Source organism: Halichoerus grypus, chromosome 5 (genome assembly GCF_964656455.1).
Source record: "Halichoerus grypus chromosome 5, mHalGry1.hap1.1, whole genome shotgun sequence".
In the NCBI taxonomy this organism is placed as follows: Eukaryota; Metazoa; Chordata; class Mammalia; order Carnivora; family Phocidae; genus Halichoerus; species Halichoerus grypus.
Genome location: NC_135716.1, coordinates 113,941,540 through 113,965,895, shown reverse-complemented (window position 1 = coordinate 113,965,895; position 24,356 = coordinate 113,941,540). Strand labels below are relative to the sequence as shown.

The following is a 24,356-nucleotide window of genomic DNA, read 5'->3' as shown; positions in this document are numbered from 1 at the left end:
TGACAGGCTCACAATTAGTTACTAAGACAAACATGGAGCTCTAAGGATACATCTGTATCCTTGGAAGGTGATGACCAAGACACTGGATGGTTCACAGTGTGGCCCTTCGTGCTTCCATGAGGTGCGGCATCCCCAACCGGGTGGCATAATGGGGCCAACTGGAAGGCCATTCCAGAGGGGGTCCGTGGTGACAGTTCCCCAGCCTAGGGCGAAAGAAAAGAAGGGAGACAATGTGGCAAGCTTTTCAGTTTTGATTTTAATGGTGAGTTTATTCTGTTTAAAAGGTCTTTTTAAAAAAAATCTTGGGTTCTTCCTACTTTGAGGTATTACTGTTTTTCCTCTTGTGAAGGATGGTGATGGTTTAGTTTTTCAGGTCATTTCTTGGTCACCTAAGCCCTGGCAATTTTATGACAGTCTTCCTTTCAGATTTTACTAGTCTGAAATCAAGTCTGGAATGACCACTGCTCTGAGGTTTTCAAGATGTCCATATCCTCTTGTGGACACCTGCTGCTGGGCAGGGCTCATGCATGTCAACGTTAGATTCCATTATGAACATTTCTTAAAACCCTTTTTACTTTCCTCTTCTGCTTGCTGGTAACAGTTAGGAACATTGCCAGAGAAGGCTTCACTTCCCCAGCAACCCATAAATTCCTTTGCTAAATCTCCGCGTCAACAGATCACCAACACTGCAATGAATTCTACATAGCAGGAGAAGAAAGGAAGTGCAAGACAGCCATTCCCTCTGAAGGATGTTGATCACCCAAGAGCTGCCTCTCCAGATCTCATGCAATGGAGACAGGACAGATTCATGCCCATCACATCGGGTATGAAGTACCGTCAGTCAAAATTCTCGTCACTGATTGTTCCAAGCTTAGTTCTAAGAAGTATTTGAAAATTAAAATTCTTTGGAAAATGGTCTCCATGATGCTACCCTACCGAATAAGCTTTAAAAATCAATTTATTATCAGATATAGCTAATTTTTTTTTTAACTTAACTGCTCAAGAAGCAATTGGACGATTTGTGGAATACCCCAAATTAATGCTAATAACTATTTATTAGGCATTTCCTGATTGTCCAAGCCTATGCCCTGGAATTTACATGCATTTTCATTCAATCCTCAAAGCAATCCTGAGTGGAAAGTGGACTACTCCCATCTTACAGATGAGGTAACTGAGGCTTGAGAGGTTATGTGGTTTGCAAAAATACCAGAGGTGGTGGAGGTAGAATTTGAAACTACACTTGTCATTTCAAAGCCTGTTCTCTTACCTACTGTTCTCATTTCTCTCGTATTTCTTTGTATTCATTTTATGATCCCTATTCATATTCTTGCCAAAAAAAACAAATAAGAGAATGGGATTTTGAGGTGTAGAGGGACCTTACAACCTGTCTGGCTCGTGTTCCTCATTCAGGGATCAGATCTGAACCTGTGAACACAAGCTGTGAAGAGGGGATTGTAGTGGTACCTGGGTCTCCTGGCTTCCAGGCCTGTGTTCTCGCCAGCGCACAGCATTTTCAAAAGTACCAATCAGAGTAAAACCACTTGAGGGTAAGTTTATCCTAGAACTGAGAGGGTATTTTAAAATCACTTGTTGTGGTGACTTCTCTAGCCCTGGTCTCTTGTCCTCAGTGTTGGTGATGGAGTGCCACAGGTAGTGGTAGGAGTAAACTCCTCCTCAGATGTGACCTTACAGTGGTTGCTGTCCATAAATAGATACAGACGTAGCTCCTGTTTGTAAGGTGTTACGTCCAAGTGCTTGCTAAATTAATGCCATAGCAAACATCTGCAGTGAAACAATAAATAATCCTATCTATGTCCACTAAACAACGAGTCAAATCAATATCCATATATCTGTATCACATATATATACTCCATTTGCAGATGTATTCTACTCAAGTATAATCATTTCAGGGGATTGAATTCATTCTGTTAGAATTTCTACTTCAGCGGTTTTATTTTTCACACTAACATTCAGCCAATAATAAAGTACAGATCAGGAGATGGTCTGCAGTGTTAACACAGCTTGCACGAACGCACTCCCATCCCATGCACACACCCCCCCAGAGAGGGAGGGATGCTTTTCTCTTTCTTTAACCTAGTTCTTTTCAGATGTCTTTCTATTATGGTACGTTTTCCTTCCCTCTTAGTTCTTTTCCTTACACATTATTTGTATGTGGCAAATTCTGTACGAAGCCCAAACTTTGTAATTGTATCTGTAGTTTCTGCACTAACCAGAGGGAGCCTTAGAGTTGGAGGCCAGCCTTGCCCTGGGATCTCAAGCACATACCAGGCCCTGCCTGAAGTACGCCTCTCCGAAGATGATTTGTGGCAGCTTGTCCTCAGCCTCAGGGTAGGGTGATCAGGAGGGAGTGGGGTGGACCTGGGCTGAACTAGAAAGTGCAGGTCTGTCTAAAGGGGCTCTGTTTAGCTGATCTGTTCAGCAGCCAATTGTTGCCATATGGGAATGTGGGCAAGTCTTGCCAGATCTTCTGATTTTTCACTGTAAGCCAGAAATCTGGATTATTACTTTAAAATCTCCTGATTTTAAAAGATTGGCTAGCTCAACATTTTAAATAAGAACTTCCTGCAGACCAAACAAAATGGCTTTGTGGGCTGGATACAGCCTGCAAGCTTAGGCCCTTAGAGATAGATAGCCCTAGTGGCCAGGTAAACAGAAGCATGGGATGTGAATAAAAGCACAATACACTTTGACAATCAGTTTAAATGGAAACAGATCAAAACTTGATTTCATTGTTCCGTGCACCATGCCCCCCCCCCATACACACACAAAGCAGAAAAACAACAACAACAAAAGCCCCATACTTGTAACAATTTCTGCCCTTTAAATTTGTTATATCTGGAGTGAATGCATTTGAAGGGTTGTCTTGCTTGAGGAGTAAGAGATTCAGGGAGAAACATGTAGTTTGGGAATGAAGCAGTGAGGCCAAGATGATGTGGGTATGGGGCAAAGGGGGCAGGTGGGCCCAGGAGTAGAGAATGAGGGGTAAGCACCACTTGGAGGTGAAGAAAGATCATCTACCCTTTGAAGATAAGGGAAGAGGAGCATTTATTTACATCTCAAAATTGATTTGGGGGGTAATAGAGAGGAGAGACCAGAAGAGTCCTTACATGAGAAAGGGAAAATTGTGACCTGATAAATATTTGGAAGTAGTGTAGAATCTATGTGGGTGGGCAGAGTGCCATTATTTTGCCATTCCTCGTGGGTGCGCATTAATTTGTGTTGTGGCTTCTGCAAAAGGAGAATTGGAGTGGAAAGGAAGGGAAAGAGTTCCCGTCAGAAAGGAGAATACAGAGGCAGGAAAAGAAGAGACCACAGAGCAGCTGATAACCAAAAGGAAACCAGGGGAGCTGGCCAATGTCCGCCCTGCAGAAAGTTGGCTATTGTTGGAGGACAAACCACAGCGGCGTCCTAGGGGGTACGCCCGGCAGCCCCCAGCTCCCACAGGGCTCTGGACTCCAGCTTGTTTCGCTCGTGGAGGGCTTGTGTGCTCAGCACGACTTGGAGCAGCCCCCACAGTCCCTTAGTGTGAAGTCAGCGGCAGCACGCCGGCAGCTGCCCAGTCGGGGAACAGCGGGGGCTGGGTTTCTGCCCCTGCTCCCTGGCGGGGCGCCCCTGTGCAGGGCACGACCTCAGACCTGTGCTGTGACCCGACTAGTGCTGCTGTCGTCAGTTGTATCTGCTCTTCTGGGGAAGAGCCTGCCATCGCTTCCGAAGAATGTGTCGTACAGATGCCCCCTCTGAGAGGAGGAGAGGTGATCCTTGAGCAGATCTCTGTTAGGAGCTGAGGCTAGACTCCTAGCCTGAGAGGGGATTTTTAAGAGCATTGTTCTCTTAATCATCCCAAGTATAGCACATTGTTCCTGGAATTTCAGCATTTTCTGGGAAAGAAATCTTTTGATTCATCAGCAGGTTTTATTCCAGTCCCTGAGACTGTCATCCCTGTGTGAGCTGAACCATGTCCCTCTCAGCTGGTGTAACTTTAAAATTTTTAATGCTTTGGTTGCTTTCAGAATAAAAACTGCATTTTTAAAAATGTGCCCCCCCCCACCCCCGCCCCGCCGCATTAGTTAGTTTAATGCAATGAAGGTCTTTGGTTTTTGTTTTTTTTTTTTCATTATGGAAGCCGGTTTGCAGTATTGAGAGAATGGGTGCAGATTTCCTTGCTCTATTGCCGGGAAGAAGAAGAATTCTTCACATTCCACTGTTTGTTCTTCCAGGGACTCTAGTCCACAGATGGAAATCCTGGAAGATCCTACCAGGAAGTGAAACTTGTAAATAATCTTTGTCCTGGTTTGGGGCATTATGGATAAACAAATTTATACGAGAAGGCTTCTTGAACCTTCTTATAAAATACACTTGACAAACACGATCTTAGAGACCAGTTCCATTCTGGAAATAGGAAACATTTATGTAGTATCCCACGTGCTGGGCACCGTTTGGAGCACTTCGCATGGAGTAGCTCATTTGCTCCACCTCCGTGCTGTGTAGCCTGGGACACTGAGGCCCAGTTCTGCAGTCTGGCTGCACTTCCCCATGACCTTGAGCAGCTAAGGGACTCAGGGCCATGTACTGGCAGTGGCAGAGCAGTGATGGGAACCCGGGCCCTCAGTGGCTTCAGGATCCGTGCTTTTGAGGACTGCATTATTGCCTCTCACGCTCTTGCACAGCAAGGATCACAGATTTGCTTCCCACATCACCTCGGCTTTAAACTCAAGATTGAGATTGGATTCGAAAAAAGAATGACAATTTTGCTCCTTCCCCAGTCGCTCCTCCCCAAACCGAATGAACAGAGTTGTCAGGAGACAGTTTCCATCCAGGAAGAGAAAGCTGCAGATCTTCCTGGAACGGCATGCTGGCATACCGCACAGACCCTCCTCAGGGCTGCTGCTGGGGCCTCGCTGCTGCTGACAGCCCTCACCAGAATTGTTTTTAAGAGCACAAAACGGTTTTACCTTTACCTTTGCAACTAGTGGATTTGGAGTGTTTCTGAGAACATTTTGAAAATTGCTTTTCACACTTAATGTAAGGTAGTGGGAGGGAGGACCATGGATCTGGGGCTTGAGGACTTGAGATCTGGTGGTGGCCCCGGCTTCTGCTGCCTGTGGGGCCTTGGGTTTATTTCACGTTGGGTTTCATTGGGTTTCATCTCCACAGGAACGATGGAGGGGATAGTAACGGCAGTATGCCTGCTTTGAGAAAGAGCAGGTCCAATTATACAGGACAGTTGTTTGTCAACAACAGTAGCCATGTGTGTTAGGCAGTGAGGGGACCAGCGTGGCCTTCGTGAGCCCTGGAAGTCATTGTCCATCGGTGATCGGCGGGGGGGATGCTTTGGGAGTACTCGGGAAGGTTTGTGTTGATTTGAACGTCTTTCCTTTCCTGTTCTCTCCTTACCTGTGTTACAGTGTGGACGATCGTGCGGGTGTCAACTCAGTTTCTGGCCCAAACTTTCCTTTTCCTTGGCTTTTCCCCCTCCTACTTTGGGCGCGCCTCCAGTTTGCCTACAAAGTGCCGTTTGTTGTAAGGGTGAAGCAGGCGATTCTCTGGGCAGCGACACTGTGGCTGTAGGCAGTGACTAGTTCAGAGCACAAAGTCAGGCTGGAGTAGGAGGGACACTGACAGGGCTTGTTCGTTAGAATTTTGTACAGTTATTTTTGAAGGAAACAAAGGGGGAGGAAGGGATGACTTGTCATTAGAAATACTATGAAATACCCTTCATGACAGAACAAAATTGGGTAAGGAGAAAGGGCATTGAGAAATCATTGCTTATTACTTGGACAGCAAATGCTTTTTGAGCACTGGGTCTTGGAGTACATTCCTGTAGCATAGGAAACACAAATTAATAATAAACAATAAGGAAAAGCTGTCCTCTTGGTGAATTTTTAGGTGGTCCATATTGAGCCAAACATTTTTTTATGCTTCATCTTCACTTCAGTCATGAAGGTATCATTTGTCATTGTCCCATTTCAAAGATAACAAAATTGAGGCACAATGTGTTTAAATAACCTACCAAGGATTGCAGTGCTAGTAAGTACCTGGAGGAACTACACTTTGAACCTGGATCTGTCCCTCATCCACAGTATATATAAAACATGAGTTACGTATGCCCCTGCTCTCAGCATGGGAACAGTTTAGTGTAATTCAGCACAGTGTGCAGTGTATGTAGCTCCTGTTTTTTGGACATTTGCTTAGAGGAAGGAGAGAACTGATTTTTGACTGGAAAGATCAGAGAAGGGGCGCCCGGGTGGCTCAGTCAGTTAAGCATCTGCCTTTGGCTCAAGTCATGATCCCGGAGTCCTGGGATCAAGCACCCCCCACCCCCCCACATTGGGCTCCCTGCTTGGCGGTGGGTCTGCTTCTCCCTCTGACCCTCACCGGCTCGTGCTCTCTCTCTTGCTCTCTCTTTCAAATAAATAAAATCTTTAAAAAAAAAAAAAAGGAAATATCAGAGAAGATTTTACACACAAAAAACCATTTCAGAAAATTAACTTGAGCAGGGCCTTAAAGGATGGTAGAGAAAGGGTGGAAGACTGAGGGGTGGCGAGGTTTGGAGACGTGAAAGAAGCATGTAATGTGTTTGGAGATGGTGCTGTGATGGAGGGATGTGGGAAGAAAGGATAGCAGAAAAGCAGTTTAGGACAGATTACAGAGGCCCTGGAGTGTCCTGCTAAGGAATTTGGACTTCATTCCATTGCGTTGGAAGGTTATTCCACTAAAGGTTCATGGGAAGAGACATTATTTGCTCCAGTCTCTGACTTCAGCAGTTCTGGTGGTTGAGTGAAGAAAGGAGTAGAATGTCTGCAGCAGAGGTTCCCCAACCAGGCTGCACCTTAGAGTCCCCTGGGAGTTCCTTAAATGGACAGATTCACACACTAACCCCCAGCAGTGATTCTGATGGTGTAGATTCGGGGTGGGGCCTGGCCTGGATGATTGTGTTTAAAGGGTCCTGGAGGTGCTTCTGAGTGGAGGGGCGGGTGTCTGGGCTGAGCCTAATGGGTTTGTCATTGTGTGGATAATTTTTTAAACCATGGGAGGGGGCCACTAATCAATGCTTGGGGAAGATAATTTCAGAACTTGGTCATTTTCCCATTCATATCTAGAATGTAGTACGGCTCTAATCTTTATGGCTTTGTGTTAAATTTGCCTTTTTTCCTTTGTTTGGAAGGAAAGGGAATATGTAGGATTTCCTTGGTGACTGTTCATCAACAGTCTCTCAGAGTGTGAGTTCTGGAGGCTACAGGGCTCCCAGTTCAGTCCAGTCTCTTAGGAGTTGAATGAAGTGCTGCTCACTTATACATTTCCTGGGGGCCAGCCTGAACTTAAGCCATTTTTTCCCCCAAATGTTACAGACCTCTCTTACTCCCATTTCTTGAGTTCTAAATCAACTATTGACGTTTAAAGTATAATTTCTGCTGGGAAGGCAAGCAGCTCTACCAAGGGAGAAGCAATTTCTCAACATTAAAGAAATTAGAAATTATAATTTATGCTTAAAAAAATAATGTTAGTTCAAGTTTTAGCTCTCTTCTCTCTTCCTTCTCCGCTGTTCTTTATCCTGCCGTGTGTTTGCAAACCATTCTCATGACCTTCTGCTTGTGTGGCATATTTGTAGTGGGGCCAGATTATACATACACCACTGACTTTTTCATCTGACCTCCAAATTCAGCCTTTGAGCCCCTTTGTTTCTTTGAATTTTGCTAACAGAGTCTTCTTGTTGAAAGGAATATTATTTCTCATGGAACTTTACATGGTTTGTGGAATAATAGGATCATGCTTTTTGAAGTTCAAACCTAAGGTCCAAAAATTTTAAACCTATCCAGTTTGCCGTTGCTTACTTTACTTACCTCAACCTCGGCATTTCAGGTCTAGAGGTGGTTAGTACCCATTGGACATCCTAGCCCCTCCCTGAAAATTAACAGAAGCACAAAAATGAAAGTGAATTTGCTTTTCTTCACCTCTCTGTTAATTTAACGGATTCAATTGGCTTGCCCTCATTTGCCCTTTTACACCGCCCAAATTGATGCTATATGTACATTTGATTATAACAGTGTGAGTAATTTCCAAGTTACTTTTGAACACTGTTTCTTGTGGTTCTTTTCTTCATCATATTAGTAGATATATCCAGTGTTTTTCTTTCTAGCCTGCTTAACTCCTGTGTGGTTCTTGTTGCCACATAAGTTTCAGTTGATTTAGTGATCCTGATTTCATGGGACACTGTATCAAGTGCTTCAGGAAGATCAAAGTACACGGAGTTCATTGCATTCCCTTCCCTTGCTAACTCCGTTGTGCTGGAGCCAGGCGATCCTGGAGCCTTGCAATCCAGGATTCCACTCAAGGCGAGGAAGCAGCTCTTCTTCCTGGCTTTTCCATTCCACAAATATCTTTTCCTTTCTTTCCCATATTCCTTTTTTTTTTTTCAGCAACATGTAGCAGGCTGTATATCCCTTACCACTTACAACCATTTTTGCTGCAAAAAGGAAAAACTCTAAGCCTTTCATCTGCCATATCCATTGTGCCATCCCCATGGGACTATTCCACCATGACCTTTCATGCTGGAAGAAGCAAGCCCAATCCAGTTGTGCCTTATTGGTAGTAAAATGTGTTGGTTAAAAGTAGACTCCATGGCCAGCCAGACTGCCCAAGTTCTGGTATTTGCTAACTGTTACTTTGGACAAGTTAGTATCTCTGCGTCTGTTTCCTGATCTGTGATACAGAGGTAGTGCTAATTTCTACCTCAGAAGGTTGTTGTCAGGAATAATTGAGTCAAGACATGTCAAGTGGTTAGAATTTGGTTTAGTTTAAACATTGATGAATAATCTTGCAAAAGTTTATAATAATGTTTCTGGATTTTCTAGGCATTTTGTTACTCTTTTATGCTGTTTGCCTTAGCCATTCTGTTACAGGCAAAGGAAAGGAAATGAAAATCAACTATCCGATTTTGTCACCTTAAATTTTTCACAAATTGCTTTTTTTCTTCAAGATTCCATTATAATAGATCACTGAGAATTGATATATTCGATAGACAGTGACGTGTGTGACGTATTCCCTATCAACGCATATATTTTTCTACCATCAGATGTGTATATATTTTTAAAATCCTTTTTAAGAACATTATTTTCTTGGTAGTGAACATTATATTTATTTGACTTGTTGGGGCCAACCCTTTTAACTTGTTGGATTTTTAATAGATTATTTTTTAAACGGGTGCCCAAAGAGAATTAAATTTTTTTGAAGATTTTATTTTTAAGTAATCTCTATACCCAACATGGGGTTCAAACTTACAACCCCAAGATCAAGAGTCGCATGCTCTTCTGACTAGCCAGCCAGGCGCCCCGAAGTATTTTTTTTTTAATAAGGAAGCAGAAATACCCACTACAGAAGATAAATAGACAAAACATGCTTTCCAAAGAAAAATATCTTACAGGACAGTGTTTAGTCTACACAATACACAGCACGATCAACAGTCAGTAAATAATCCAAGGCTGTCCATTGCTAACAGTTTGTGCCAGGAACATTTTGAATACTCTTAACTTGTGTACAGGTATTTGCATTTAGTCAAACTTTTGTGGTTTCTTGCTATTCTTTCATATTTATGCTCTTTAAATCGCTGCACATCAGCCACTGTGGCCCACTTTTACTTATATATTTGCATACTAACTGAAGAATGAGAGGGGAAACTTGGAAAAAATACATTGAGATTTTTCATCATCACAGTTTGACTAGTGGATCTTATTTATTATTTTATAAAATAATGTTCAGCTGCAGCCCCAGAGCATATTTAACCTCATTTGTATGGACTTCCATTGCTAGGGTTTAAAAATCAGTGGGCCTGTTGGAAAATACATGTTTATACTTTACACTTTACAGAAATTTGGCAAGGTGATGAAGTAACATGATGCAGCTGAGAGAACATTACAAGTTGTGTTTGAAAAGTAAGAGTCTTCTGAGTAAAAGTTGTATAGCACAGAATAATAAATCCACAGCCAAGATGCACCCACTCGTTTCTCTTCAGTTAAAAGGAGGAAGAACAGACCCAGGGTGAGTTTTAGCTCCATTACCTGCTGCTTTGAGAAAATGACTTAACATCTGTGAACTCCACTGCTGCTTCTCACAGTGTTAATGACTCTTCCCTGAAAAAGCAGATCTGCAAATTCAGGGGGGCAGGGCATGTGAGGGTCCCAGGTAAAGTTACTAATTCCGTGCAGCATGGGTGAATTTGTACGTGTGATTGGAAGCTGGGGAAACTGAGGCACTGAGTCGCAAGATATAGCAGCCGAGGCCTGTAATCACCCTGGCCCTATCTTTCTGCTTTGTAGCGGGGTCTTCTAAGTCATGCTGTGGGGTGCTCTAAGCAGTGCTTTCCTTCTCAGCTTGTTCAGAGCCAGGAAACTCTGTGCCCAGAAGGGACCGTAAACTGTCTTGCAGGCAGAGTTTTAAAAAAATGACTTGCACCCATCTACTGCATTTTTGCCATGGGAAATGACACTCTGGCTCCTCAAAAATGGCTAATAACCCTCTGTGGGTAAATGCCAATCAAGCCAGCCAGTTGGCTCTGAGGACATCTTCCTTGAAAGCCATGGCCCAGGTTTGCAGAGGCTGGGAGGTGAGTGTGAGTGCCAGAGACCTCCTTCTCAGAAAAGCCTGTTGCATTGCCACCCTGGAAGTGCAGACAGACAGGGACACTGATGTGAAGGCTGCTAGGACGGAGAGGCACTCTTGTCAATTTTCTTTTTCTTGTTTGCAAAATCCATCTGTAATAATGACCAGGAATCCTCATACAATGAAATCTGTGGCAAACATTTTTAACCACCAAGGTAAGGTCTTTGTCTTTCTTTTTAAGATGAAGAAGGATAAGCAGTATCATTTAAGATACGAGTTTATCATCTCCTCCTCTACACTTGTTAGTCCTCAGAGAAGCTTTCGCTTGTCACTTAATTTGGAACCTCCAAAATGGCTTTCACAATGTTGCCGTCTTAATCCATGGGCTGTTGTACTTAGGGAGTGGAGACTTTCAAAATGAACTTCCAGTATTCTTCCAAAATCAGTTTTATCTCTTGTGGCATGATTTGTACCTACTGGGGAGCATATTTTTTCTCTTCCTATGAGGTTGTGATTTAATTTTTTTTTCTACTCAACAGGTGTAAGGTAGAAGCACTTCTCTATGAAACACAGAAGGTGCGGGAGAATAACTGAACAATGGGAAAGAAAGATACTTAGACCTTGTGGCTGTTAGGAAACAGGTCTGGGACTGATGCAGTCGTAGGAGTGTTGTATTACCCAAACTGTACACTGTGGGATCCATGCAAGTTAATTTCAGCATGTTTCCTTTGATTTTTCTGAAGAATTTCCTTTCTCTTCAGAGGTTTTCCTTCTAGGCTCTTGGAGTCATAATGAGTAACAAAAATGGAGGCAGGGATACCAAAATGTATTTTAAAATAGAATTGTATCCTCAAAAACATGGTAATTATTGACAGGGTTTTTTTAGATGAGAGAGAAGTGAGAGAAGTTTTGAGCTACGTGCTTCCCTCCCACCATGTACTTTGTGGGGTAAAAATGGTAGTGCTTTGGGAAAAAGCATTAAGTCTGGGAAAAGAGGTGAAGAGTTGATAAGTCCAGGGAAGCAATGGACTGTGAGAAAGTAAAAGGTGGCAGCCAAAGCAGAGCTGGACCCTAAAAGGATGCTGAGACCCCTCAGGAATAAGCCCCCTCAGTAATAAGGCCTCATTAGACTGTATCTCTGCCCCTCCCCCCACCCTTGCCCCCTCCCCGCCGCCACCACCCTGCTGCTACACTTGGACTGCCCTTGGCAGATCACCTGCACAGTCTACAACTCCAGAATGTGCTCCTTAGTGAGGGAGTGGGCAAGGGCAAGTGAGATGCAGTTCATCTGGACATAGGATAAAAGCACTCACCTCCTCCCTCAGTCTCCGCAAGTGTCCGGGGTCTCGCCATTGCCAAGGTTCTTAATCACCTTTTTACATGTGCTCTGTTTCTTGGCTTGTCTGGAGGCTGATAGCATGCTACTGACAGGTGAGTGTGAGCTAAGTGCTGAAGCAGAAGGAAATAGAAAACAGAATTTCAACAGTTTCACAAAAAGTTGAGGCCATCTGTGTGTTGTGTTGTTTGCCCTCTTAAAAAATCACAGTTAGAGAAAAATAATTCAGGGAACAAATATTAGTCAGCCGATTAGGTTCTGAACTTGCTCAGACTTTGTACCTTGGCATAAGAGAGGCTATCCTAGAACCTTTTGAACTTTTGCCACTGAGTAATTCTGAAAAGGCTGAAAGAGCCAGTAGTAGGTAGTAGGAAAGAGCACAGTGTCCTCTGCTTGGGTAATCAAGGTATATATTACTGAGGTGGGTAAGGACCCTGGCTAGTTCAACGGGGTTACAGCTTGTAAACTGCAGGATCATTTGGAGATGAAGAAATGGATTACAGATGGTCGCTGGGCTTGATTTTTCTCCCGGGATTCACTATTGTTTTGAGAATTAGCAGAGTGTAGAGGAAATGGCCCAGATTTTATACTTAGGAAAGACCTGTTATTCAACTCTCCATTTGACCATTTTCTAGCTGAGACATCAGGACAGTTACTTAACTTCTCTGACCGTGTTTCCTCAGTTGGGAATATGAGAATAGGACATTTGTAGATCTGTTGGGAAATGTTAAAACTAAGAGCAGATTAGAATGAGATGCTGTCTAGCACAGAGTAGGAGCTTACCACCAATTTCTGCTTTAGTCAAAATTTGGCTCTTTATGTAGAATAATTATCCTACTCTCCATGCTGAGTTTTGAAAGATGAATAACTTTTATTTAAGCCATCAGCTTGATGATAAAAGGAGCTATTTATCCGAGACAGTCCTGTAAATGCCTTGTGACCCCAGAGATTTGTGTGGAAGGGCAGGCAGGGTACAGATGAAGCCGTCCACACCTGGAAGCCCAGAAACCCGGCACTGAGCACACATATGAACTCCTAGAGCTGGCACGCTCTGCATATGGCAGATTCTTAAACCATCTGTTTACTGTTTTTTAAACACTATCCTGAGGTTCACCTAAGTCAGAGGGTAAAGCAGTGAACCCAAACTCAGAATTTTGGAACTGCTCTGTGATTTCAAAAGCACAAAGAAATACTTAACTTGTTTTCTGAAACAATACACTATACCATTATCTTCTGAGTGGAATTGGTACATGGAATGTTAGGGGACTGTGAGGATGAGGTTGTCCGCGTAGAGACCCTAGGACCCTGGAACTCCCCTCCACCACCACCCCCAGTTTGTGGCAGCTGTGTGCACGCTTTCTTTTGAGTCAGCCAGGCGCAAGACAAGTCATTTCCCATCCTGAGGCTCTTTCAGTTGCTGAGTTGGAGTGGATGTACTGGGATGTGGCTATTCGCTTAAAATTTTTGCATAAATCCAGCCTCCACTCCCCTGGAAAGGCTCGGTCCTGTCTTTACACCTTCCCCACGGCGATTTTGTTGCAGGGGCGGGGGCGGGGAGGAGAGGAAAGGAGGAAAACGGAGGCCGACTACACGCGGCACTGCGCTCTGCGCTCGGGAGGAAGCGTGCAGTCCATTGACTCGGTACAAATGGGGAGGGGAGAACCCGGGCAGGGGCTGGAAACGGAAGGACTACAAGCGTGCCGGTTGCGCGCTGCCTGCGAGGCCTCCGGCAGGGGGAGGCCCGGGCCCGCGGGGAGCCACCACGCTGGGAGCCGGTGTGGCGGGTCGCTGCCTGCCCGGCGCGGGGGACAGCTCCTGGAGCGACCATGGCGAGGCGGGCGGGGACGGCGGTAGTTATGCAACCCGCAGCCCCCCGGTGCTCCCTCCAGCCGGTCTGCGCCCCTCCCTCCACTCTGCCAACACTCGGATCTCTCGCTCTTTCCCTCCCGTGTTTTCAAACAGGAAGTGCACGGCTGTCTGTAACGTGCCGCCGGGTCCCAGGATGGAGGAGTGAAGTCTCCGTCGCCGCCGGTTCCAGCCTGCGGAGCCCCGCCCTGAAGCCGAGTCCCCGGAGAGCGCCCTGAGGGAGCAGGGTGGCTGCCTGGTCCAGGTGCGTGTGGTCAGGTCGGGAGCCCGCGGGCCGGGCGCTGGGCTGTCACTGGCCGCCGCCCCTGGGTGCCGCCGAGGCAGCTCTCCAGCTCCGCGCCGCAGCCGCACTTGTGTGCGTGTGCCCGGTCGCGCCCCCCCTCCCCGCCTTCGCCCCCAGGGGTCTCTGTTGGCGGTGGCCGTGCCGCCCCCGGGTGTGTGGGACCCACACGGGAGGGCGGGACGGCTTTGGGCGGCCGCCTGCGGGACCTGCCCGAGCTCACTCTCTTAGCCTTGGCGGGCGCTTTCCAGCCTGGGCTGCCTGTGCCCAGGAGGCTTCCCGGAGTCCCCAGCTGCTCTCTCCGCCCTCTCCGCCTCCTCCTGCCGCTGCCCGAAGCGGGGCGCTTTGTTGCTCCTTTGCTGACGGGGGTTTTCTGCTGGAAGGCCCTGGGAGGCTTGGGTGTTAGAAGAGTAGTGTGGGAGAAGTGGGGACCTGGGGCGGGGGAGAGGGTGAGTGGCGGGCGAAGTGTGAGGTGGAAAGGAGAACGAGAGTCTTGGTGCCCAGGCTCCGAAATCCCACCTCTTCAGCAGAGCCCCACTTTGTTGTTATTTTTTGTTTTGTTTTGTTTGGGGGGGGTTGGTTTGGGGGGAGCAGTGAGGAGGGAGCCAGGCTTTCAGGAACTGAGGAATTAGTGATGCAGACACGCTGGAAAGGTAGCGACCAGGAATGAGGGACAGCTAGTTCTGAGGTGTTTAGTCTGGTGTCTGGCTTATTAACTGCAGTTGTGGTTTCTTAGCCAGGCTCCCTCGCTCAGACAGAAGGTCCTATTAAAGGTATGAGCCAGATATCTTTATTCATTATATTCCATTTTCCATCAGATAAAACTGAGAATGACTTTCCTCAAATTCACCAAGTAGATGATAGTTTCACATCCATCCATATCTTGCTCGTTCTCAGATGTTCATAGGTGGAGAGCAAACCGCTAGAGAAGAGGTTGGTGTTAGGCACAGACTTTGCTTCTTCGTTTCCCTGGCAGCTCCTGTCTCTGCAGACTAAGTCAGATTGACTTTTCCCCTAATGAAAGCCTGGCCTTGTTTCTCTGCCTATATTTATCCACCTGGTGAAACTCCAGTCTGGTGGAGGGTCACTAAGGGAGGTTGGATGGTTGAGAAGAATCAGTTTGATGGGCAGATTGGCCTCAAATGCAATGTTTGAACAATGTGAAAGCCAGTAGTATCCTCTTACTCTTCTGTTTTGGAGGAAGGGATGTGAACAAATGACTCGAGGGGAGGAAAGTGAGATTCTGCAAGGAAGGGTCTTTTTCTGCAGCACCGGGGGAATATGCATAATACCACTACTACATGCATTTAGCTCCTTCACCTTATTGGGCAGCCAGGCCTCCGCAGGAAACAGGGTTAGTTGTAGATTTAAATTCATGATGTCACATGCTGGCTGTGCCGTTCTAATTTGTACTTTTTCTAATAAAATATGTTTCCTGTGTAATTCATTTTGCTTAGAAAGGAAAATCTTTTGTAGTCAGGTAGCCTAGTAAATTTGTACTGTCCTCTCCTTCCCTTCCCCCGCCCCCAGCAGTGATTTGAATTCTGTGATCCCATTATTCCAGTAGTCCTTCAGAACTTTAATCACTTTTAAAATGCAGCTGCTCTAAGCATTGCGATAATATCAATAATTGGCATGATTGTGTTAGCAGTAAATAGTCAAGATACATTATAAGAGCTGAGCAATTAATTTTATCTTTTCTCTAGATAGATGGACGTGGGCTTCTTAAATGTGAATTTCATTGTGATATGTCTGTGTTTACGCCTCTTCTTTTTTTTTTTTAAAGATTTTATTTTTATTATTTATTTGACAGAGAGACACAGTGAGAGAGGGAACACAAGCAGGGGGAGTGGGAGAGGGAGAAGCAGGCTCCCTGCTGAGCAGGGAGCCCGATGTGGGACTCGATCCCAGGACCCTGGGATCATGACCTGAGCCGAAGGCAGTTGCTTAACCGACTGAGCCACCCAGGTGCCCTACGTGTCTTCTCTTGCCAAATACATGGCAAGACTAAAAGTGAAAACAGGTCAGTGAGAGAGACTCTTGAATGGCCTGTACAACCATAGTACTTTTATACCTGAGTATGCTCCTGGCCCTCCGGTTCATTAATTTATTTGAGGACTTTGTTGAACATCGGTAGCTGTACTTCAAGATAAAATAGAACAGCCTTTGTGACTTTCTGAACTTGTACCCTATTTAGAAACAGGATTTACTCCTACCCTAGCAGAATTTACTAATAATTAAATAATAACCTAGGAATAATGATAAGATCTTAAGATCCTTATTTTCTGTTTACAGAGCACATTTTCTAGATCTCATTTATAATTTGTTATCCCCTTTAATAGTCTGGTGAAATAGGACATTTTATGGAAAGAGGAAACTGAGGCTGATAAAATGTGACTTGTCCATGGTCATATTAGTAAATGGAGATGCTGGGACTTCAACAAGTCTTTCGATTTGTAGTCCTGGCCCTTCTGTAATCTGGAAAGTTGCTGCCTAAGGAAGAGATGGCAATGCTGATTCAGGGGTCTTTCGCCATTCCAAGGGAGCTGGTAAAACCGACTTGAGACTAGCCTTACCTACATCTTCAGATCTTTTTCCACTCTCTCCCTCCAGAGCTCGGGGGTTTCTTTGTGGTGTTTCCTCCCCCCCCCCTCCTGATTTGAAATTTACACTTCCTCTGTTTTAGTAACTAGATTTAGCTGTGTTTGCATCAATGTGATTTGTTTTCTGCTGCCAAAATTCTAACAGTATATTTTAATTTATAGAAATCGTATATCAGGTCTTAGTAGCCAGTATCTTTTTAAAGGGTCAGATTAACATATTATATCTTTTTAGAATAAAAAAGCAGTACTTCTGGTTTACCCCTAGAACACTTTATGTCCCAGAAAAGAAATAATAAATTAAAAAATGATGTGTGTGACTCTCTATAGCCCACTGCCATACTTACCATACTACCACCATACATAGCCCTTCCAACTTCCCCACTCCCCCAGTTGAGGATACCCACTAACAAGGTCATATGACAGGGGCATCTGGCTGGCTCAGTGGGTAGAGCATGGTCTCGGGGTTGTGAGTTCGAGCCCCATGTTGGACATAGAGATTACTTGAAAGAAAGAAGGAAAGAAAGGAAAGGTCATGTTATGGAAAGACGCTGGTAAACCCGTATATACTTTAAATTATATATTAAGTATTTTTGTAGTACTCCTCAGATGGAAATAAGTTTATTTTTCTTATCTTTGCAATGCTTAAAGTTAAGGCTCTCTTTAGCTAATATTTTATGTCGCATTGAGAAGAATATAAATTAAAATGGGGAGTACATTTTCACTGGGAAATGCTGGATAAAAGATTTATTTTCTCTTCAACAATTGGAATATCTACAGTGATCTATAACTTTTCCTCCTTAGAATTATGTCAAAGTATCAGGAGAAGGGGAGAAATTGGGGGAGGAAAGAGATAAAGTGAGTGATTTTTGTTTTATAAGTGAGGAATGAAATATATATATTTTTTTAATACATAGGGCTCTGCCATTTCTGTGTGGGACAGTTGCAATGGCTTATGAATAGGAATGAAAGCATAACAAGCTTTGATGTTAAATGCCAAGGAAAAGTTTATGACCAAGAGAGGACTAGGGGTGGAGATAAATGTGTTAGGATTTTCATCTTCTCAAAACCCTCTCATTTTTTCATGTCTATTATAAAATAAAAATTGTCTTCTTTGGAATTTGTAACCTTTAAAGCAGTGGTTCTCAACCCGTACAAAAATCAGGAAGCTTTTATTAATACTTAAAGATTTCAAAGATTTTGACTTGCTTAGAGTTTTACTTGTTTCTGGTTGCTTATATTTAGTGACACAGGTACTAGTAATATCACTCAACTGAGTATATATTGTAAATAATGACCACAGCATCTTCCTGTTTTTATGAAGTAGTATTACATCTATATGTGAGACCGGTTCAGTGTACTGACCTCTGCCAGCACCTCGAAGTCCATAGGGTGGGAAATCAGGGCCAAAGTAAAACAACTGCTCCAGGCTGGAAATGCTGAGATGGTAATTTAAATGTACAGTACGTTAGCCGCCAGATTATCAAGATTCCCAGGTGTAGATTTTCCTCTTTGGTGTCCATTAAATAGATGATGTGTAAAGTCCTGACTTTGGATCTAATTTTGTTTTGAGGTTGTTTTTCATGGTCTGCTTTGAGGTCTTAGGATTACTCAGTCACGGATAACTGGAATTCTCCCAAGAGCATTTTCCCTACATTACGTCTGTGAATACCCCTTCCTTACATTTGTTGAGTCAGGACTCTGACACCAGTTGCATAATCACCACTGTCTTAAGTACCACCAGCGGCAGCCTTATATTCATTTCCCAGAAGCTAAAAGAAGCTTCCTCCCAACCTTAACCTTTACAGTTTTTGATAAGAATGTGGAAAGAGATATTATTTATCCCTATTCTTTAGTGGAAAAAACAGACATATGAGTTCCCATTGAATCAGTCTCTTTGGTTTCCATGCCTCTTGCTGTGACTTTGGTATTCTGTTTAAGACAGGTTAGGCTGAGCACCCAAACCTTTTAGGGTTAGTGCATGATACTCTTTTTTTCTGGTTTTAAAAGAAAAAAAGTCACTTCCAATTTATTGAACACTTCATGTGTGTCAGACACTTTACATGGATTATCTCTAATCCTCCTGGTGTTGTGCAAGATAGGTAATATCCCTGTGTTATAGATGAAGAAACTGAGGCAGGCAGAGATGGTAAGTTATCCAATTCACAGAAACATGCTAAAGCCTGGACTGGGATTCAGATTTCTGATTCCCCATGCTAAAACAGTCCCTTCTTTACATCTGCTGCTTTGTCTGTCCTTAACCTCACCAGTGAAAAGAAATGATCACACTTTGTTTAGTCTTACCTTTCGTTTTATCGTTTCAGCAAGGGTTAAGTTACAACCATAGAGAATATGTGTTTGGAAATAGGGACATGGAAGAGTCAAAATTTTTATAAATTTTATTAAAAAAAATTTTATAAATATTTTTGGCTTTCATGCAGTATGTATTCATTTTTCCCCCTAAGGAGCCTAGATATATTGAATCTGTTGGTGATAGTTTCTTGAGGCAATATTGTCCACAAGCAGCATTGCCTGGATCGTAGGATGTAAGCGTACTGATTTTACTAGGAAATCTGCAACTTGTTATTAGGTTTGTGTCCCCACCAATACTGCACAATGATTTCTTTTTTTCTTAACAAATTTCCTGATTTTTGCCAATCTGATGGATGTTATTTGTACTTCATAGTTTAATTTTGCCTTTTTACGATTATAAGTGAGGTTGAGCATCTCTTCATTTACTTAATTTAATTTCCCTTTTCTGTGAATCGGGTCTCTTGCCCTTTTCTGGCAAGAAGTTCCTTGAAAGCATTCTTGTGGAGTTCCTGTATATTCTAGAAACAAATTCCTTCTTAGCTTTAGGTATTGTGAACACTTTCTCCCGGTACGTCACTTGCCTGATAACTGTCGTTGGTGACTCTCATTAACAGCAACAAAAATCTTTAATTTTAATGTAGATGAACCCACCAGTTTTTAATATTATTGTGGTCTCTGCATTGAGTCATTTCAGGAATGTTTCCCTATTCTGGGCTTACAGTTTAGTCTCTCCTCCCTTTATTAACTTTACAGGTTTGCTCTTGAGTTTTTAAACTATTTGGAATTGAAGATACGAGGTAGAAACCCATTTCTACTTTTAAAAAACTGGTCATATTGTGAGCCAGTTTCACCAGCACTATTTATGAAATAATCCACTCTTTCTCTACCTCTGGCATATAAGTGTACATTTATACAGATCTCTTTCTGAGAACCCTCATTTGTTTAGGTGGCTTATTTGTGTGCTTCTGGGTCATTGATATACTTTTTAAATTACTATGGCTTTAGGGGCACCTGAGTGGCTCAGTCGGTTAAGCGTCTGCCTTCTTCGGCTCAGGTCATGATCTCAGGGTCCTGGGATCAAGCCCCGCTTTGGGCCTCCTGCTCAGTGAGGAGTCTGCTTCTCCCTCTCCCTCTGCCCCTCCCCCCTGCTCATGTGCACTCTCTCTCTCTCTCTCTCTCAAGTAAATAAATAAAATCTTTAAAAAAATACTGTGGCTTTGAAATATGTTTTATCTTGTTACATGTACATTTTTATAACTTGATCTTATTACCAAGGTTGAAATAAATTTAAAAGTTCAAAAATAGATGATTTTAGGTAGATTTCTTGCCATTATCTGCATGTTTGTTAACTCTTTACATCTGCATACATTTTCTAGAAATTTGTTTACTTCACTGGGAACATTCTGTATTTATTTAATAACATATTTTAATTTTAACATCCCTCACATTCCATTTCCTTCTCAGTTTTATTTATTTATTCATTGTTAGCAATATGGCTCCCTTCCATACTTGGTCACCTATGTAGGGCAGGGGATGTCTCACTTCAAAGGCTTCTCTTCTTCAGTGCTCTGCATGTGCTTATAGAGCGAGGATGTGCTTCCCTGGTATGGCTTTTGAATGAATGTTTTATGAGGTGTGATGCAGTAATACATGGCTGAATACTCTTGAAAGCCTGTTAATTATAGATGTGTCTTTATTATTGGGAAAACATTGCCAGTTTTGGCTTGGTTTTCTCCAAGTTTACTTTTCACCACTCCCTTCTCAGTTCACTTGGTCTCATTTCTCTTCCAGGCTCTAATATATGTCACCCTGAATGCTGGATCACTTGATTTGGTAAACGGTCATTTGCATGCCTATGCAGAATAGAGTGTCCTTTTTGCTTAGTTGATGAAATGGCATGGAACCATGTTGTACATAACATGGCTTATTATTGTAAATTAATTTGCAATTACTGTGGGGGACAAATTGTGGTCTCAAAATAGATATTGCAGGACATGGTTGTCTGGACCAAAGATGTTCCCCTTGGCCATCAGTTCTACCACTATATGGGTGACAGGCTATATTTTATTTTTCTTTCATCTGGAGTTCTTAAGGTGCTTTATGGATATAGGAGAGGGTTGCAGTCTAACTACTGAAATTTAGTAAGCTTGCACAAAGTCCAGTAAAATTATAATGTAGAATGTTCTAGAGTTTAAAACCTGCTTAGACAGGTAAGACCATGTTCTTGGGCTGTTGGAGTTGTTCTCCCAGTGTGCTTTAAACAGGATTTATTAGGTATTCATCTAAGTTTGATTATAACAACCCTAGCTACTGACCTGATTGAACTTACATACTCAGGAGAGGTCTTCATCAGTGCTGACATTTTCCATTTCTCGTTCAGGTTCCTTTAGGCTCACCTCACCAGCTGTCAGATCCACCTGTCTTACCAGCCTCCTCTCTTAGTCAATTATTCTAATATAATTGACAGCAAAGCTACTTCATCCATTCAACAGACATTTGCTGAGCTCTAAACTACTGAATCTTAGTTCCCTTATCTCTCTTCCTCCTACCTGCTGTGTACCAGTCATTGTGCTAAGTTCTGAAGATAACAATGTGAATATGACACAGTGCCTGACCTCAGAAGATAGACCCATAAATCATTAACTGGAACTTAGAATGTGAGGTGCTTTACAGCAACACGTTGTGATAAATAATAATAGAGAGTGGGGCACAAAGAAGGCGGTGATTTGTTCTTTCTTGTTCGTGAGGAAAGAATTCATGAAGGAGGTGATTTTGGTGCTTATTATTAGAGGGATAGGATTATTTACCAGGCTGAGCAGGAGGGGGAAAAAAAAACAAAAAACAAAAAAAAAACCCAGAAGAAATAGCCCAGGTTCGGAGCCAGGAAGAGCTCAGTGTGTGAGGAACAGAGTGTGAGTGACTGGCGCAGAGAGGTCTTGGTGCAGAGGGGAGAGAGGGTTAGGGGTGCATCTTGGTCTAGATTCTTGATCCAGCCATGTCTAGAGCCACACCTGCTATTTCTAGAAGTGTGGGCTTTTTCCCAACAGCATTGTGGAATCACCAGAGATGAAACAAATGCTTAAATCATGGTCTTAAGGTATATGCAAAGGAAGCAGGGGGAAGTCCAGTGGCTATTAAAACAATCCAGGTAGAAAGTGAGGACTGGAAGTATGGTGACAATGGTGGGAAAGGAAAGGACAAGGATGGATTTGAGACTCATTTAGGAGAGAGAATTGGTTACTGACTGAATGGAAGGTGGGAGGGGAGGAAGAAGAAAGAAGAAAGGTGACTTGATGTTTCTGGCTGGGAAGATTCACTGTCTGAAGGTGTCATTAGTCAGAATGGAAAATATGAGAGGAGCAATTTTGGAGAGAGAGCAATGCGTTCAGTTTGAACTTAAGTTGAGGTACCCCTGGGACACTGAGTTGTTCTTGAGAGGCCTCATCCCCAGAGAGAAGTCAGGGCCGGAGATGTGTTTTGGGGAGTGATGGGAACTGATGATTATTGCCATGAATGTAGTAGCTGAGACCATTCATGGATGGCCCGACGACCAAAAGGCCAAGCAGACAGAAGAGGAGAAAGAAAGAAGATCAGGAAAAGACAGAAACAAAACTGGATGGAAATATCATGCACCAGGGTTTTTGTTTTGTTTATATACATTGTCATACAGTCCTTTCAGTAGTATCTCCTGAAATAATTGTTGTTGTTGGCTTTTACAGATAAGCTCTCCGAAGCTCAGATAAGCACCTTGCCAAAGCATCCAGGTGTGGTAAAAAGGGAAAAGCTCTCAGGTCTGTCAGAGGCCACAGGAAGGTCAGGTAGAGCGAAGATTGAAAGTGGGAGCCTGGGTTTGGCAATGAGATATTCAGTTGGTGTTAAGTAGTCAGAAGAGTTCTAAAGTCTAAGTCGGCATTGTCACGGGTGAGGAAAGAGTAGGCCTAGAGAGGGGAAGCACCAGTTGGGAGTGTGTGTGTGTACACATTTGTCCATGAAGGAATATTTTTGTGTGTGCAGTCGTGTCTAGAGCTTGCATTTTGTTTGAGAAGTATGGCGAGGGAGTGACTAAAGGTAGAAGAGAGAATGACTGATGGAGGAAGGCTCCAGAAAAAACAGGCCTAGCCAAGATCCGGACTGCAAGTATGGTCAAAGGAAGTGTTTTGAGGGGCGCCGGGTGGCTCAGGTCATGATCCTGGGGTCCTGGGATCAAGCCCCGAATTGGGCTCCCTGATCAGCGGGAAGCCTGCTTCTCCCTCTCCCACTCCCCCTCCCCCTGCTTGTGTTCCCTCTCTCGCTGTGTCTCTCTCTGTTCAAATAAATAAATAAAATCTTAAAAAAAAAAAAAGGCGTCTGAGAAGGAACAGGGACATTCGTTCCTTTGGGGCAGGAGAGGAAGAGAAGTTATGTGTGCCTGAAAATGAGTGTGCAGGTGGAGAAGGAAGTTGAGAAAGTTTGTTTCTGAAGGTTTGGGTTTTCTCAGTAAAGTAGGAGCCGATAAAATCTTCTGGGAGTGAAGGGGCCTTGAGAAGACAGTTTAAAGTTATTAATAGTAAACTTGGAGAAAGGAGCTCACTGATGGAGGTAGGATGTGTAATCGTTGAGGGCCCAGTTGGGGCTTTGTTAGCCGGCATTAGATGGTGATGGTGGGTTTTTTTTCTGGTTGATAGAGTATGATGAATATCATGACTGGTCTTTTAAAATAAAACGCAAAGGTCTTGCCTGCAATGTTAGGTTTTGATGGTGATTTAAGGGCACTTAAGGTGCAGGGGAAGGGAGGAAAGGAGCACAGAAGGAGTGAAGAGATTGAATGTTAGGGAATGTGAGTTCTGGTCTGAGTTCTCCATTCACAGGGGGCGGCCTTGGGGAAGTCAGCTCGTCTCACTGAGCCTCGCTGTCCTCCTCTTTCGGGGGAGGAAGTTATAATTAGTGTCCCCCTGAGTCTCCTATAAGTCCCAGAACGTCTGTGAGACTTGTCCATTAGTAGACAAAAATGAGTGGACAGAAAGTGAGAGTCGCTAGATTCCTGTCATTTATCATTCATGAGTTCCTCTGATAGCAGCTCTCCCCAGTGCTGCTGGGGAGTCGACGACTCGAGGCCAGACCAGCTGTCAGGTGAGCATGCCCAGTGCCCGCTGCCAGGCCACACCGGGTAGCCCGTCAGGAAAGGGAGGCAACGGGGCTGTGACTGGAGTCGGGCGAGGGGTTGGCAGGGTGGGTTTGCTGGGTGTGTGTGCTGGCTCCCCAGACATCACACGTTATTTCATCAAGGTGGTGGTGCTCTTTGTGTTCATCATCTGTGCTGGTTCTTTCCCTTGTATGATTGCATTTAATTTTAGCTGGGTTTATT

General features: G+C 43.8%; 1 protein-coding gene across 12 annotated transcripts in view; it reads left to right on the top strand.

Moving 5' to 3' along the window:
• LRRC8D (leucine rich repeat containing 8 VRAC subunit D) overlaps positions 1-24,356 on the top strand; it is a 113,616-nt gene that overhangs the window by 7,311 nt on the left and 81,949 nt on the right. For 8 of the 12 annotated variants that reach the window (XR_013448058.1, XR_013448063.1, XR_013448061.1 and 5 more), the window contains one exon: positions 602-913. The exons of 1 other annotated variant lie outside the window; for it this stretch is intronic. The gene's annotated coding sequence lies outside the window, so the exon portion shown is untranslated. Of the gene's footprint in view, positions 1-601; positions 914-13,520; positions 13,595-13,915; positions 14,064-24,356 lie in introns of those variants that run through there. 3 more of the 12 variants (XR_013448059.1, XM_036118584.2, XM_036118585.2) reach the window with 2 other exon arrangements.